This window comes from Pipistrellus kuhlii, unplaced genomic scaffold (assembly GCF_014108245.1).
Source record: "Pipistrellus kuhlii isolate mPipKuh1 unplaced genomic scaffold, mPipKuh1.p scaffold_m20_p_2, whole genome shotgun sequence".
NCBI classification, from domain to species: Eukaryota; Metazoa; Chordata; class Mammalia; order Chiroptera; family Vespertilionidae; genus Pipistrellus; species Pipistrellus kuhlii.
Genome location: NW_023425515.1, coordinates 5,782,482 through 5,798,331, shown reverse-complemented (window position 1 = coordinate 5,798,331; position 15,850 = coordinate 5,782,482). Strand labels below are relative to the sequence as shown.

General features: G+C 42.1%; 1 protein-coding gene across 14 annotated transcripts in view; it reads right to left on the bottom strand.

The window, feature by feature from the left end:
• PCBP3 (poly(rC) binding protein 3) overlaps nt 1-15,850 on the bottom strand; it is a 188,045-nt gene that overhangs the window by 129,109 nt on the left and 43,086 nt on the right. For 13 of the 14 annotated variants that reach the window (XM_045585304.1, XM_036445828.2, XM_045585307.1 and 10 more), the window contains exon 2: nt 7,392-7,428. The exons of the other annotated variant lie outside the window; for it this stretch is intronic. The gene's annotated coding sequence lies outside the window, so the exon portion shown is untranslated. The remainder of the gene's footprint in view (nt 1-7,391; nt 7,429-15,850) is intronic. 14 annotated transcript variants of the gene reach the window in all.

Genomic DNA, 15,850 nt, shown 5'->3' with positions numbered 1-15,850 from the left:
AACCTGCCTTGCTTCACAACTGGGTCTCACTGGGCACTTACAAACCCAATACAAGTAGCAGCCATCTGCAGATCGCTCTTTAGCTCCTGCCAGGTGGCCCCTGACAGTGGCTGACTCTGCACCTCCTGAGAGGCCCCAGAACCAGTGCATGTGGTGGACAGCTTCAGACTATTGCAGATTACAACTCTACACATCCACAAACAACACACTCAAGGGGAAGACTCAGTGAGCACCAAAGCCCCACTAAAACAAGTCCTGCTCCATAGAGGTAGCTCCTGCAAAGCAGCTCTTCCAATGTAGTTGCCGCTGGTCTTCATAGCCAATAGCCAATGAGCAGCAATCAAGGCTCAACTATAACAAGACTGCACACACAGCCCACAACGGGTACACCTAGAGTTCCTAGCTCAAGTGAATGGGGAGGCTAAGCCACTGGGCCCTACAGGACACCTACAACATAAGGCCACTCTACCAATTCCAGGAGATATAGCAATTCTAACTAATACATATAAACAAATATAAGTAAGCAGCCAAAATGTGGAGACAAAGAAACAGGTCACAAATGAAAGAAATGAAAGCAAGCAAACTACTGGACATAGAGTTCAAAATAATGATTATAAGGTTACCCAAGGATCTTAATGAGAGCTTCAAGGAACTTAGTGAGACTCTCAAGGATCTTAGTAAGAATATCAAAGATATGAAAAAGGACCAGTTAGAAATTAAGCACACACTAACTGAAATAAAGAATATTTTACAGGGATAAGTATAGTAGAGGATTCTGAGAATCAAATCAATGATTTGGAATATGAGGAAGCAAAAAACACCCAACCAGCCGAAACCAGTTTGGCTCAGTGGATAGAGCATCGACCTGCGGACTGAAAGGCCCCAGGTTCGATTCTGGTCAAGGGCATGTACTTTGGTTACAGGCACATCCCCACGGGGGGGTGTGCAGGAGGCAGCTGATAGATATTTCTCTCTCGTCAATGTTTCCAACTCTATTCCTCTCCCTTCCTCTCTGTAAAAAGTCAATAAAATATATATATTTTAAAAAAAACAACACACCCAATCAGAAGAGCAAAAAGAAAAAAGAATCCAAAAATATAAAGACAGAGTAAGGAGCCTCTGGGACAAATTCAAGCATACCAACATCGCATTATGGGGGTGCCAGAGGAGAAGAGAGAAAGCAAGATATTGAAAACCTATTTGAAAAATTATAACAGAAAATGAATCCTACCTGGTGAAAGAAATAGACTTACAAGTCCAGAAATTGCAGAGTCCCAAACAAGAGGAATTCAAAGAGGTTCACACCAAGACACATCATAATTAAAATGCCAAGGGTTAAAGATAAAGAGAGAATCTTAAAAGCAGCAAGAGAAAAACAGTTAGTTATCTACAAGGGAGCACTCATATGACTATTAACTGATTTTTCAACAGAAACTTTTCAGGCCAGAAGAGAATGGCAAAGAATATTCAAAGCTATCATTTACAATTGAAGGTCAGATACAGAGCTTCACAGACAAGAAAAAGCTAAAGGAGTTCATCACCACCAAAGCAGTGTTACATGAAATGTTCAAGAGTATTCTTTAAAAATTAGAGAAAGAAGAAAAAGAAAGATAAAAAATATGAACAATAAAATGGCAATATATACATATCTATCAACAGTTGAATCTAAAAATCAAAATAAACAAACAAGGAATCTAATAAACAAAATAAACTGGAAACATGGAACAGCTTAATAAATTTCAGAGGGAAGTGGGGAGGAGGGTAGGAAGAGATTAACCAAAGTTCTTATATGCATGTATACATTACCTATGTACTACACCTTCCTGGGGCAGGACTGGAACTGGGTAGAAGGGGGCAATGACAGGAAGAATGGGGAACATCTATAATACTTTCAACAATAAAGATTTTTTTAAAAAAATAACTATAGTAGAATAGCTGGATCTATTGTACACCTGTATTCTTGGGCATACAATAACAGTCTCTGTGTGTTGCTCTCATTTAGCCACCTTGAGGTCAATCTGGCAGTTATACATTATATGTCTTAAATTATCTATGTCCTTTAACCTAGGAATTCTATATGGATAAATACTGCACACTGCCTCAAGAAGAGGGGAAGCCAATTCTCGCCTCTTCACTAACTGTTATTATATAGTAACAGAGCCGAGAAAAACCCAAATTTATTAAACAAAAAGAAAATGATTTAATACCTATCATCCATAGAGTGGAAACTATACAACCTTTAAAAAATAATATTTTTCAAACTGGGTGACATGGAACATTTTGCAGTATTCCATTCTGGTTAAAAGCAGGCACAGAAGGACGTAGGCACCTTAATCACTGATGTGAAATCCTCAGTGAAACAGACCAAAACATCTGCAGCTGTGCCATGGGCCCAGTAGACCCCCAAGCACCAACCACCAGCAGGGTCCTCACTGAGCATGAAGAAAAAGAGCTCACACAAGCATGGGGGAGAAGGACACAAACAAATATGGGACCAGGAGAGTGGCGTTGTGGGAACAGGTTGTTCTATGGGTCTAAAGCTGCAGAGCTCAAGCCCCGAAAGAAAGACTTTTTCACCAGATTCAGGAGGCAGAGGCCATGTGAACCAACCCAGTGGTACAGACAAAGCCCTGCTGGCAAGGACCAGATGGCCACACAGTCCAGGTTGGCCCTGGCAGGAACACAGACAGGTTGGTATAGAGAGACCCTGCTTTCATAACTATTATTTTGTAAAACTGTTATTTGCTATATAACATTTCAATTTTATTTTTAACAAAATTATAAATGAACATAATTAAAGTCAAAGAATTCTATAAAGCTTAAGATGAAACAGTGTCCCTTCCCACAAGCATCTCTCTTGGTTCTTTTATCTTCTTTTGGTATTTCTCTTTACATTTCTAATTCCCAGGTTCAGTTCACTTTTCTTGACTTTACAGTCTGTGTCATCCACTAACCTCCTACTACGAACATTAGAATTAACCCTCACAGCCACCCATGCACCTCCACCTGCTCAGATCTGACCATCAGTCTTTAGTACTCACTCTCAGGACACTGTCAAGATATGCACATGGAGATCTGGAACCTTATTCCTCCCCCTGGTGCATTCCCCTTCTTGTACTATGTAGGGGTGTCCTGGAGTTAATAAGGGCTTGCTAAGTGTGCTGGTACTTATGCCAATTTATCTTCAAACTCTCAGCCAGGGATTACTCAAACACAGCAAGGAACAGCCTGTGATCCTCTCCTGCAGGCACCATCTTCCTGCTCCCAGGCCTCACCCTGCCTGCTCCACTCTCTTAAACCATCACAGATTTCCAATGTTCTTGGACGAACAGAGCAGGGGCTGACTCCACTTTCTGTTTAGAACAGTCCCCTCTACTATGCCTAAAGCCTTCGGCTCACACCCCAGGAAAAAAACTACAGTCTTCAGCCAGGATGAGAAAGGGATTGTCAGACTAGATGGGGGAGGGGGCTGAGAGTCTGACTGATTCTTAAACAGGCTTTGCACCAATTTCCTATTTCAGCCCTATTTTTATTGCTGCCCCCATCCCACCCCTAGCCCCATTTTCAGAGTTATATGGTAACTAGAGGCCCGGTGCACAAAATTCATGCACTCAGGGTGGGGGCAGGGGGTGGCGGTTCCTCCACCTGGTCTGAGCCCTCTCACAGTCTGGGAGCCCTCGGGAGATGTCCAACTGACGGCTTAGGCCCACCCCTCAGCCATCAGTAGAACATCCTTAGTGCTGCCGCAGAGGTGGGAGAGGCTCCCATCACCACCACTGCACTCACCAGCTGTGAGCCCAGCTCAGGGCTTCTGACTGAGTGGCGCTCCCCTTGGAGGCAGCTCTTGCGTTGAGCATCTGTGTCTTGGTGGTCAGTGCGTCATAGCAACCAGTTGTTCTACTGTTTGGTCAATTTGCATATTTGCCTTTTATTATATAGGATGTCATTCCTGAGACTTAGGGATGAGGGGTCGGGGAGGGGACAACCGTTGCAATACAGTACATTCAACTCCCAAACCCCCTCTCCCCCCAAACACACACACACACACACACACACACACACACACACACGCCTCTTAGCTTTCTATTTTTCAGATCTGCTAAGTCCCTCTGTTACCTTCTCTCTTAATCTCTTGGTAGCTTGTGCCCTTTTAGTGAGTTTTTTAAAGAAACAGAGGTCACTGCGAAATTAATCTTCTATTTTGGCTGAAAAGCAAGGAAAGAAATTTCTTTATTTTAAGATGGGGGCTATCAAATCATTTTGGATGCTAACAAAGGAGATCTGTCAGTGAAAAGAACCTGAAGCCCAGGAGAGAGGTGGCACAACTTAGATAGCAGCAAGTCCCTAAGTAAAGGAGAGGGAGGGGGCCTGCCCTAGGACACAGAGAGCACTGGGCAGAGAGGTGGGTTGGCAGCATTCCAGATGGGAAAGAGGCATAGTACCCGTTGAGACTGAAATCTGAGAAAGGAAGATCAGATGTACAATCATGGTCTCAGATAAGAAAAAGCAAATCCATTGGAGAGGTGTGGCCAGCATCAGGGCGGGGATGGATGCTGTGCCAAAGACCTTGGCCAGTCTGCAGGGCTGCATGGTCTCCCCAAAATACCACGCAGTTTTTGTGCCAAGCAGATACACTCAAACACAGAAAGGAGCCAGGGGTATGTGAGAAAATGATCACACAGCGGCCCTGTGAACTGCTGGCTATGGGCAGCAGGGTCACCAAGGAGGACACATTAGGAAGGATCCTCTGAGGGAGGAGTCCCAGTCAGCAAGCTCATCAGCACAGTTCTCCGGTACTCATTTTGGTGAGTTTTTAAGTTCTTTTTCTTTCAAATGTTCCAAAATTTCCAATTCTATAGAGAAAGTTGTTATCTTAATATAATGCAGGAGGGAAAAACTGTAAAAAGCAAATAACCAATTCAATATTACAAAGACTAAAAGATTTCAAAGTAAATAAATTTTTCAATAAATTATCATTATCATTATCTCTTAGTTTCCTGCCCTAAATGTAGTCTAAGGCCCAGCCCTGAGCTGGGCCCAGAAAGGGCTCAGCCGCCAGCCAGCTGCAGGAGCCTTGCTTTGTCTAAGCACAGGCCAGAAGTCCATCTGCAGCCTCACTATGTTCTGATGCCCTACACCTCAAAGAAAATGTGGAAAGTTCTCAGAGACATGAAAATGGAAACTCAAGTTCTTTCAAAGCCACCAATTCTCCTGGGCATCATCCACTGCAGATGAGCTCTGTACTGGCTCATCCCACCCCCAGGAATCCCACCGGAAGACACTGTAGGACTCAACCAAGATTGCCAAGGGAAGTAGAGCCATTTCTGTTCCAGCCAGCTAAGTGCTCCTAATAGCCCCCTCCAAACCTGCAGAAAAGGCCACAGATGTCCTATAAAAAGCTGGCTGCCTTCACTTAACCAAGCCTCAGGGAATTCCCAGAGTCCCCATTGCAACCCTCTGGAACCACAGTCTTGATGGTTCAAATGCATTGTTTGTCTCTGCCTCTCTTCTGATGCGGAACCCACCATGCTGTACATCACAGACAGGGTGGGTAACTCAGCCAGCCTAGCCTATCCTGGCATGTGGATTCATCCTCAGAGCTATATCCAGTCCAAACTCACGTGGAGGAATTTGGACAACACAAAAGTCTAAGGGGACAGAGGCCCAGCCCATATAGAATGTTGTTTATATGTCTGAGTTCCAGGGTCTTTCCCTTGGGGTTTCTGTGAAAATAAAATTCAGATTTGCACTATTACAACATTGGTCCCAAGCCAGAAGGAATTTGGATGTCCTCTATGAAACAGCTTTTGTCTAATAAAAGGCTCCCTGGCTCCCCACCCCCACACTCAGCCCCCATTCCTCTTGGAGCAAGAGTAGCCTCAGAATGACCCTCTAGGCCCTTGATATGTGTCCCTACTGCCCACTGACCTCAGCTCCTGCCTCAGCTCCTCCACTCCATTTGACTCCAGCCACACTGGCTAGACACAGTGCCCATAGCCTCTGCTCCAGCTCCCCTTAACCTGGAGCCCTTCACTCTCCAACACCCAAAGGGCTCATCCTGCACCTCCTTCGTGGCTCTGTTCAGATGCCCCCTTCTCAGGGCTCGTATTGACTGCCCACTCAAAACTGCATCCAGCACTCCTTAGGCCTCCCCTTCTTCGTTTCCTCCATACCAGCATTACCACCTAATACAGTTACTTATAAGATTTATGTTTCATGACCCCCACAAGGATATAAGCTAAAGGCATTCCAGAAGAGTGCCTGGCACATCACAGGCATTCCATAAATACCTGCTGAATAAAGGAAAGAACAAACAAGGTCTTTGTTCAAATAATTTGTTAAATGAAAATTCTCCTCTTCAAATGTTGGTCTGGATTCAGTTAACCACCAGCCCTAAATACCTATGTGCGTGTACCCCCAATGCCTCGCCACAATCTCCCAAGGGGCTGCTGATAAAGTCACTGCCCTGCTGCAGGCAACAGTCCTTGGAAGGTCAGTGGGCTGTGTCTATATCACCCTCCCACCAGAATGGCTGACTTCAGCACTCCATGGTGGCCACTTGGGGCTGCCATCGAAACCACTGATGGAGAGGGCAAACACTGAGTTCGGAGCCTACCTCACATCATCCAAGCATCTTCCACTTATCCTCCCCCCGTGAAGAAGACTCATGCTTGTGAAGTCTAAAGGCCTCATCTCAAATCTCAATCTCACCACTGACTACCACAGTGACATCACCTTCCTGAGCCTTGGAAGTAGGTGGAACAGCATAGCTGACACAAACCAGGCACTTCATAAATATTAGCTGCTCTTGTGACTACGTTTGTATTCGATGAAAGACTGCTAAAATGTTTAGAAAATATTATTATAAATTTTAGAAAAACAGACCTCTTAAGGATAAACTGAAAAGGAATAATTTCAAGGTAGTTTTGCAAACTAGAGTCATAGCCACAAAGAGGTATCCACAAGACCTAGACATGCCATCATGGCCATAGCACAAACTCATCACTGCCTGGTGATGGGCACTGCCGGAGCATGGGGCAAAGGCATGTGTCTAGGCAAGGCACACTAACAACCCACCATGAGGTCCAGTGCTGGACAGTTTGATCTCATTAACTTTGGAGAAGAAAGGTTAATATAAAAGGAAAAAACTGCCTCTTTTTCAACATTGTTTCTGCAAAAGCTAGAAGGAAAAGTGTGCATATCACAGGCTCTATTGTTGCACCCTGACCTATAACAGGTCCCTCATGTGACATAAAACCAGGCCACAATGAAGGGCAACAAGACACGTGGCTTCATATGCAAGCAAGATTTTAAAAATTAACTGACGTATAAAGAATCACTCAATTTAAAGACATAATCTCTATAAAGGCATTGTAAGAAGCATTACTTACATGGAACCATGTGAAGACCGTCTCTCTTGTAGATAACCTGTAAACAGGTTAAAAAATATTATAATTGTAAATCACATGTAGAAAATAATACAAAGAATGCTCTGTTACCTCAGACATCAAATTTCATCAAACCAAAGTAATTTATTTTTAAAACATAATCATAAAACAGTTATTTGAAAAGTCAAGGCAGTTTTCCAGAGAAAGAATTCTATAAAAAGTGGTTAGAGTCTAAACTGAGTCTGGAACTTAAAAGATACCGATAAATGAATACTCAGAGACCCAGATTTCCCTAAACCCTAACCGGATGAAGGAGGCCTACCTGTACAAACTTCAATGACAGGTAAACAACAAAACCAGAGACTCCTTTAGGTAGCCCAAAGACCTCAGTCCAATGAGGATTGAAGAGGATGGGGGTGTCAGAAACTGTCAAAGGAGGATATCCACTTCTATCCATGACAGAAGAAAAGGAATCGACTATCCCACTTCAAATTTTTTAAAACAAAACAAAACAAAACAAAAAACAGACCTGAGAGGGAGTTCAGACATGGGACAACAGGCAGCATCATAGGAAAATGACCCCTGAGGGAAAGAACTAAAGTGATGCATCCTGATTGCCTAGTCTGAAATTTGGTGAGAGTTTCGAGGCCACGGTGGTGAGGGAAGAGGTGGGGAGATAAAGTAAGTACTGAGAGAAAGAAACAAGGTTGTGATTCACCAAGACTAAAATGAGCAAGACCAAGTACCAGAAAGGAGAGGGCCACACAGAAAAGTGTTACAGAGACCTGGGTGGGGGAGGCCCCCCCCCCCTTCCCCAGGGAGGTAGTTCACTTCAGTCTTCACCTGGACACCAATTAGCACATGTGAGTGAGTAAGCTACCTGCCACCAGAAAGAGCCAACAGAAAAAAAAGGAAAACAGGCATTGTAGCTCCCACAGCTCTAGAAATATGTTCACTCCCAACAACCAGACCAGGGAACTTTATGGCACAGGGGCCACAGGGATGAGCTCTTGGAAGAGTGTCACCTCAGCAGAAGAGCCATATTTACACCAGACAAAACTGGTGTACTAAACTAGGAACTGCCTAACAATGTCCAGGTATATATCCAAAATAAATGAAGACAGTGAATCAGATACTTGTTCATAGCAACAGTATTCACAATAGACAAAATGTGGAAATAAACTAAATGCCCATCAACAGATAAATGTATAAATAAATTGTGATGGGGAAAATAAGACATTTTGGGGGGCTAGCAATCTGAATCTGTGCCAATAATTTAATGCACACTCTTGTTAGCCTATAGTCTAGTCACTGTCCCTTATTAATTATCTGGTCCTGCAAGATCTGTTTACCTAAGTACTACTCCCATTTTAGAAAGGCCATAAACCACGAACCATGCTTCACATTTTCTGTTATGGTTATGCTTTGATATCTGGGCCTTGCTGATCCTGGAAGTCTGCCCTCCTAGTGTTAGCCTATTCCTAGAGATAGGATAAATAATGCCTCAGAGTACCTTTCACATGCAAACCCAACAATCAGAGCCCATATCCCACCCCTCTGCTATGGGTCCTCATACTATGCCAAACCCAACCCCTACTCAGGGTTAGGTACCAGATGATCAGGGACAGCCCCTCTCATTCCAGAATCTGCTAGACCAGTGGTTCTCAATCTTTCTAGTGCCTCGACCCTTTAATACAGTTCCTCATGTTGTGGTGACCCCCAACCATAAAATTATTTTCATTGCTACTTCATAACCGTAATTTTGCTACTATTAGTGAATCATAATGTAAATATGTGTTTTCCGATGGTCTTAGGCTCTACAGCAGCAGTTCTCAACCTGTGGATCGCAACTGCTAGCGCTGTGCTAGACAATCAAATCAGCCCTTCCTGAGCCTGCTGACCTTGTCTTACCCATTCCTTCCCATGGAAACCATAATCAATCTCATACCTAGCCTCCTCTGGCTCCTAACCAATCCTGGTGCTTCGCTGTGCAGTTGTGCATGGCATAGTATGCCTTTTATTTCTAGGGACCCATATGCTCAACTTCTTTCTTTATGACAGTTCTTTCCTTATCTGCTGGTCTTACCATTCCTGATTCAAACAAGTCCCATGTACCATTAAAAACATACATACAAATATGGCCCAACTGATTCTTGACATATATCAATAAGGGAAGAACAAATATCACTGTTTTTACCTAAAACTAAACAGGCCATAGCAAAAATCTGATGTCACAAGAAAGACAGCTTTGATTCCAAATTTCTCCAGATTTGGAAGACCAAGTGTCTCATTAACTCACCTACTGCAACAGAGTGGATTCAGAGTTCTGCAGTGCCAACTAGAAGTTTGGGATAATTAGAATTTAAAAGAGCTTCTGCAGGGGGAGGATAGGCAAAGCTGATTCAACTTCATTCCTACCACAGAACCCATCAATGCAATTACTGTTTTGAAGTAATTATACTCTTGGTGATGGTCTCAGCAGAAAAGAAATGAGGCAGCCCGGCAGTAGAACTTCTTTACTCCTCCACCTCAAAAAATACTATGTTGGATAAGGCCAATACGTAGTGGAGATGTGGTCATCAAGGCCAATGAATGCAGACTCTGAGAGCCCCTCACCTGACCTGGGCCTGGCTTTGTCCTTTGTGGCATGCCTGTGCTCTCTACCCTGGGGCAGCAGACTCTTCATCTTCCTGCACTCCTTAGTGCGAGTTTCCTCTGCTCAGAAGCTCAGCATTATTTGTTTGTTTCATTTGCTATTGAAGATTTATTATACTCCACGTGTGTGAATACAGATATGCACATCCATGTTACAATCCTTTTGAATAATATTGAACTTAATGCACTATCAACTTCCAATAACTTATAAAGTAATTTTTATGTCATCACACACATGGACTTATTAAATTAAAATATTAATACTTACTATATTATATTCTTAGTTTTCTGAGTGGGTCTCTTCGTGAGCAGAATCAGACAAGGGAAATCTGTTTGGCCTCTCACCAGGGGATTGAAGCTACTTAAAATACATCTACTAGACTTTCTAGACAACTCCCTGAATAAGAGTTTTTTCAATCAGTGATAGATAATTAGCTCTGCATGTGCCTTCTTGGGACCTCCCATGGGCAGGTTGTCAACCAGTGCCAGGCCCTGGCAAGGATAAGAGGCCAGGTGCTCAGTCCCTACTCTTTTTTTTTTTAATTAAATTATTATCTGTGTACATATACCATTGCCCCGCCCCCATACATGCCCTCCCTCCCCAGAGTTTTGTGTCCATTGGTTGTACTTATACACATGTATACAAGCCCTTCGGTTGATCTCTTATCTACCCCAGATCTCCCTACCCTCCCCACTGTAATTTGACAGTCTGCTTGTTGCTTTACTACTGTCTCTATATCTATCTTTTGGTTCTATAGTTTATAATGTTCTTTATCATCCATAAATGAGTGAGGTCATGTGGTATTTCTCTTTCATTGACTGGCTTATTTCACTCAGCATGATGCTCTCCAATTCCATCCAAGTTGCTGCAAATGAGAATTTCTTCTTTTCTATGGCAGCATAGTATTCCATTGTGTAGATGTACCATAGTTTTTGGATCCAATCATCTGCTGATGGGCACCTAGGCTGTTTCCAAATCCTAGCTATTGTACATTGTGCTACTATGAACATAGGGGTGCATATATCCTTTCTGATTAGTGTTTCTAGTTTCTTGGGATATATGCCTAAGAGTGGGATTACTGGGTCAAATGGGAGTTCCATTTTCAGTTTTTTGAGGAAGCTTTCCACAGTGGTTGCACCAGTCCTCATTCCCACCAGCAGTGCACGAGGGTTCTTTTTTCTCCGCAACCTCGCCAACACTTGTCGTCTGTTGATTTGTTGATGTTGGCCATTCTGACAGGTGTGAGATGATACCGCATTATTGTTTTGATTTGCATCTCTTGGATAATTAGTGACTTTGAGCATGTTTTCGTGTGCCTCTTGGCCTTCCGTCCATCTTCTTTTGAGAAGATTCTATTTAGATCCATTGCCCATTTTTTAATTGGGTCATTTTTCTTCCTTTTATTAAGTTGTATAAGCTGTCTGTAGATGTTGGAGATTAAACCTTTATCAGTGATAACATTTGCAAATATGTTCTCCCATACAGTGGGCTTTCTTGTTGTTTTGTTGATGGTTTCTTTTGCTGTAAAAAAGCTTTTTATTTTGATGTAGTCCCATTTATTTATTTTCTCTTTAGCTTCCATTGCCCTAGGGGCAGTATCAGTGAAGAAGTTCTTTTGGCATATGTCTGAGATTTTGCTGCCTGTGGGTGCCTCTAGTATTTTTATGGTTTCCCATCTTATGTTTAAGTCCTGTATCCATTTTGAGTTTATTTTTGTGTCTGGGTGTAAGTTGGTCATCTGGTTTCATTCTTTTGTATGTATCTGTCCAATTTTCCCAACACCATTTATTAAAGAGATTGTCTTGACTCCATTGTATGTTCGTGCCTCTTTTGTCAGATATTAATTGTGCATAGTGATTTGGGTTGATATCTGGATTCTCTATTCTATTCCATTGATCTATATGTCTGTTCTTGTGCCAGTACCAGGCTGTTTTGAGAACAGTTGCTTTGCAATACAGCTTGAAATCTGGTATTGAGATCCCTCCTACTTTACTCTTTTTTCTCAGGATTGCTTGGCTATTCGGGGTCTTCTATTGTTCTCAGTCCCTACTCTTTATGATGAGTGTGTATCCTGTGATTGTAAAATACATGCCAACCACTGGTGTATAAAGTTTGAAAAGTGCAAGAAATATATTTAAAAGAACCTCCAATGTCCAGACAGAAGCACTGACAGCAGTATTTTCTTCTAGCAGTTTCTTATTATAAAATTTATATATTTTAAAAACAAAATGAGATAGGTCACATGTGCTTTCAAAACAATTTAACATATACAGATTTGTATATTTATAAAAAATGTCCATAACAGCTTTTTAGCCTATTACTAATGTTTATTGATATTCAAATAAATTTTCTCTGAAAATCAAACTTGCCTATTATTTGAAATTGCTTACATTGCTTTTATGGTTAGAAAAATGTTTCTATATATCAAAGATCAGACTACTTTTCACATAATTCTTCTCTAGTTAAAAGAAAAATATGTTGTTTCTCCTATGAATATAAAAGTGATGTACATATGTTCATTTAAGAAAATTTAGGAAACTTATCAGTATGTATAAAAAAATACAAGCAGATACCAGCTCGCAGAAGCAGACCTTTCATTGTACCTTTAAAATACACAAAAACATACATACATACCCGCATGCACAGGCACACACACACACAGAGCTGTATCTTATTTCATATAGATTGTTTTTATGTGTACTTTGGCCTCGTATGCTGGCAGATTTTTTCACCTAATGAATCACTTCTGCAAACACTAATAGCTTCCTAATAATCGATTGTGCTGTGAAAGTACAGTATCTAATTTACTGAATCCTTTACTACTGGGCATTTGGGCTGCCTCCAATTGTTAATGATTTGAACTCATGATGTAGTGAACATTTTCTGTACATAAAATTAGTGGTTATCTAATTACTTCCTGAAGATAAATTCTAAAGAAGAGAATTTTTAACCAAAATGCCTGAATATTTCTAAAGTTTCTGGTACCTAAAAGCCCTCCAGAAACTCATCTCCCTCCAGTCACAAAATGATGATGTGAGAGTTAGATCTCTGTGATTCCTTGCCAAACTCCTTATTATAAGCCTTCTCAAACTATGCCAACAAGATGGGTCCAAGAATGACAGGAATACATTATTCATTAACACTCAGTTTGGCGCTTCTCACATTTGTCTGTACTTATGTTCCTTTTGTAAACTGCCTAGTAAACATTCACCAGCAAAGTAACTAGATGATAGTTAATAAAACATATGAGGATTATAAAAAGAGAGGACACAGAATTAATTTCTGGCCAAAGGTTCAATAACTATATTGTAGAAAAGTACAAATTCAGGTGTGTTTTTTTAATATTAGAATAGGAATTGTTAATGGACCTAATAACAATTTAATTGAATTAAAAGGAATTCACTGTGAACTCATAGTCATAAAAGCTGTCTCCAGTTCTCACTAAAAGTGGCCACCACACTCATAAATAGCCTAAAGTCAAGATTTTAGCCTCTAACACTGCTTTCCACAAGAAGAAAAACCTTACTTGCCAAGTAGCTATTTCTATGACTTGATACAGGAGAAAGCAAAGGGCCTGAAATACAGAGTTCTGACCGGAAAGCAAGGTGCCTTTAAATGTCTGGGGCAGCACTGGCAGCAACTGACTGGGTCCCAGACCAGGCTGTGGGAAGCTCAACATAAGACAGAATCATTATTATAGTTTAATCTAAACAGGAGCTCAAGCTGAACTTGAGGTCCAAATCTTCTTAGAACCTTCTACTAAGTCATTCAACCTAATAACTAATGGCTCAAAGTGCAAAGCCTCACCTGCTGGCTGGTCTGTTGTGCCCCAGGAGGTACAGGGGTAAGCTTCTGTAAAATCACTGTACCCTACAAGTGGAATGGTGCTAGAGAAATTCATTAAAACTACATGCATATAGCCTTGGCCGGTTTTTCTCAGTGGTTGGAGCATCAGCTCTCAGACCAAAGGGTCACAGGTTTGATTCCCGGTCAAAGGCACATACCTCAGATTCAGGCTTCATCTCTGGCCCTGATCCAGGTGCATGTGGAGGCAACCAGTTGATGTGTCTCTCTCACCTCTCTCTCCCTCTCCCTGCCACCACTCCCTACTCCCCTCCACTCTCTAAACAAATCAATAGAAAAAATATCCTCAGGTGAGATTTTAAAAAACTATGTGCATATATTTTTTTAAGATTTACATACAGTAATAAATTTTGTAATCATTGTATTTCTGCATGCCTTTACTGCTGATATATTTAAAAGAATAATTTCTAACTCTGCTTAAATTATTTTTAAAATTATTATTATATATATTTAACATATTTTTAAAATATATTTTATTGATTTTTTACAGAGAGGAAGAGAGGGATAGAGTTAGAAACATTGATGAGAGAAAATCATTGATCAGCTGCCTCTTGCACACCCCCTACTGGGGATGTGCCCGCAACCAAGGTACATGCCCTTGACAGAATCGAACCCGGGACCTTTTGGTCCATAGGCCGATGCTCTATCCACTGAGCCAAAACGGTTTCGGCATATTTAACATATTGAGAGGATATCCAAGATGGTGGCATAGGTAAACATATAAACTGCTGCCATGTCCAACAATTTCAAAACTACAGCTAAAAGACAAAATGTTTATCACCCAGAACCACGGGAAAGCTGGCTGAGTGGAAGTTCTACAACTAGACGGAAAGAGAAAAAAAGCACTCAAGGCAGAAACGCTGAAAAATTGAGGTACAGACGCGCACGTGCTCACACGCATGGAAAACTGGCAGGTGGCGGATCCCAGCTAGTGGTGGGCACTGCTTTCTTCAACCTGAAAAGAGACAAGCTCCCAATCTCTCAGAAATCCAGTTTCTGGGGAGAAGCTGGACTGTCTGCCATCGGGTCGGAGAGTGAGGGTGGCTTGCTTGCAGAGCTGCGCACAAGAATAATTGTTTGCTGTACTGGGGTGTGAGATGCAAGGATGCAGTCAAGATGGCTTACTGCCAGCCTCTCTGTTTGCCACTACGTAAGACTCAGCCCTACACAATCTACAAACACACCCAAGCTCCAAGCAGCGACTTTTGCATATGAATGGCCTTCTCTATTGCAGCTTAACCTAGCAAACTTGTAACCTGGTGCTGACAGCTCCAAAGCCTCCAAGCTCCAAGCAGAGAGGAGAGGACTGTGGTTCTTGCTGTAGCTCCTGCGTGGGTGGCCTCAGACAGTAGCTGAGCTGCACCCATTGGAGATCCAGAAGCCAGTGTACCTAGTGGTCAGTGTGAGACACCAGATTTCAACTCCTCTCATCCACAAGTGACACATTCAGGAGGTAGACTCAGTGAGCACCAAAGCCCCACTGAAATAAGGCCTGCACCATAAGCATTTCTGCAGTGTAGCAGTTCTTCCATTACAGATACAGCAGGTCCTCACAGCCAATTGGCCTGGAGGTCAATTCCTCCCAGTGTACCAACAGCAATCAAAGCTTAACTACACCAAGACTTTGCACTCAACCCAGAAAGGGATGTACCAAAAGCAACCACCTTGGGTGACTGGGGAAGCTGAGCTACTGGACACAAAGCCACTCCATCAACACAGGGTGGCAGCCAAAATGCAGAGACCCAGAAGCATGTCACGAATGGGAGAGATGGAGGAAAGTAAACTACTGGACAACACAGAGTTCAGAACCACATTTATAAAATTACTCAAGAATCTTCTAAAAACCGCTGAGAAACTTGAAGAGACCTCTAAAGAACTAAGTGAGACTTTCAAGGACCTTAATAAGAATGCCAAAAAAATGGAAAAGGACTAGTCAGAAATT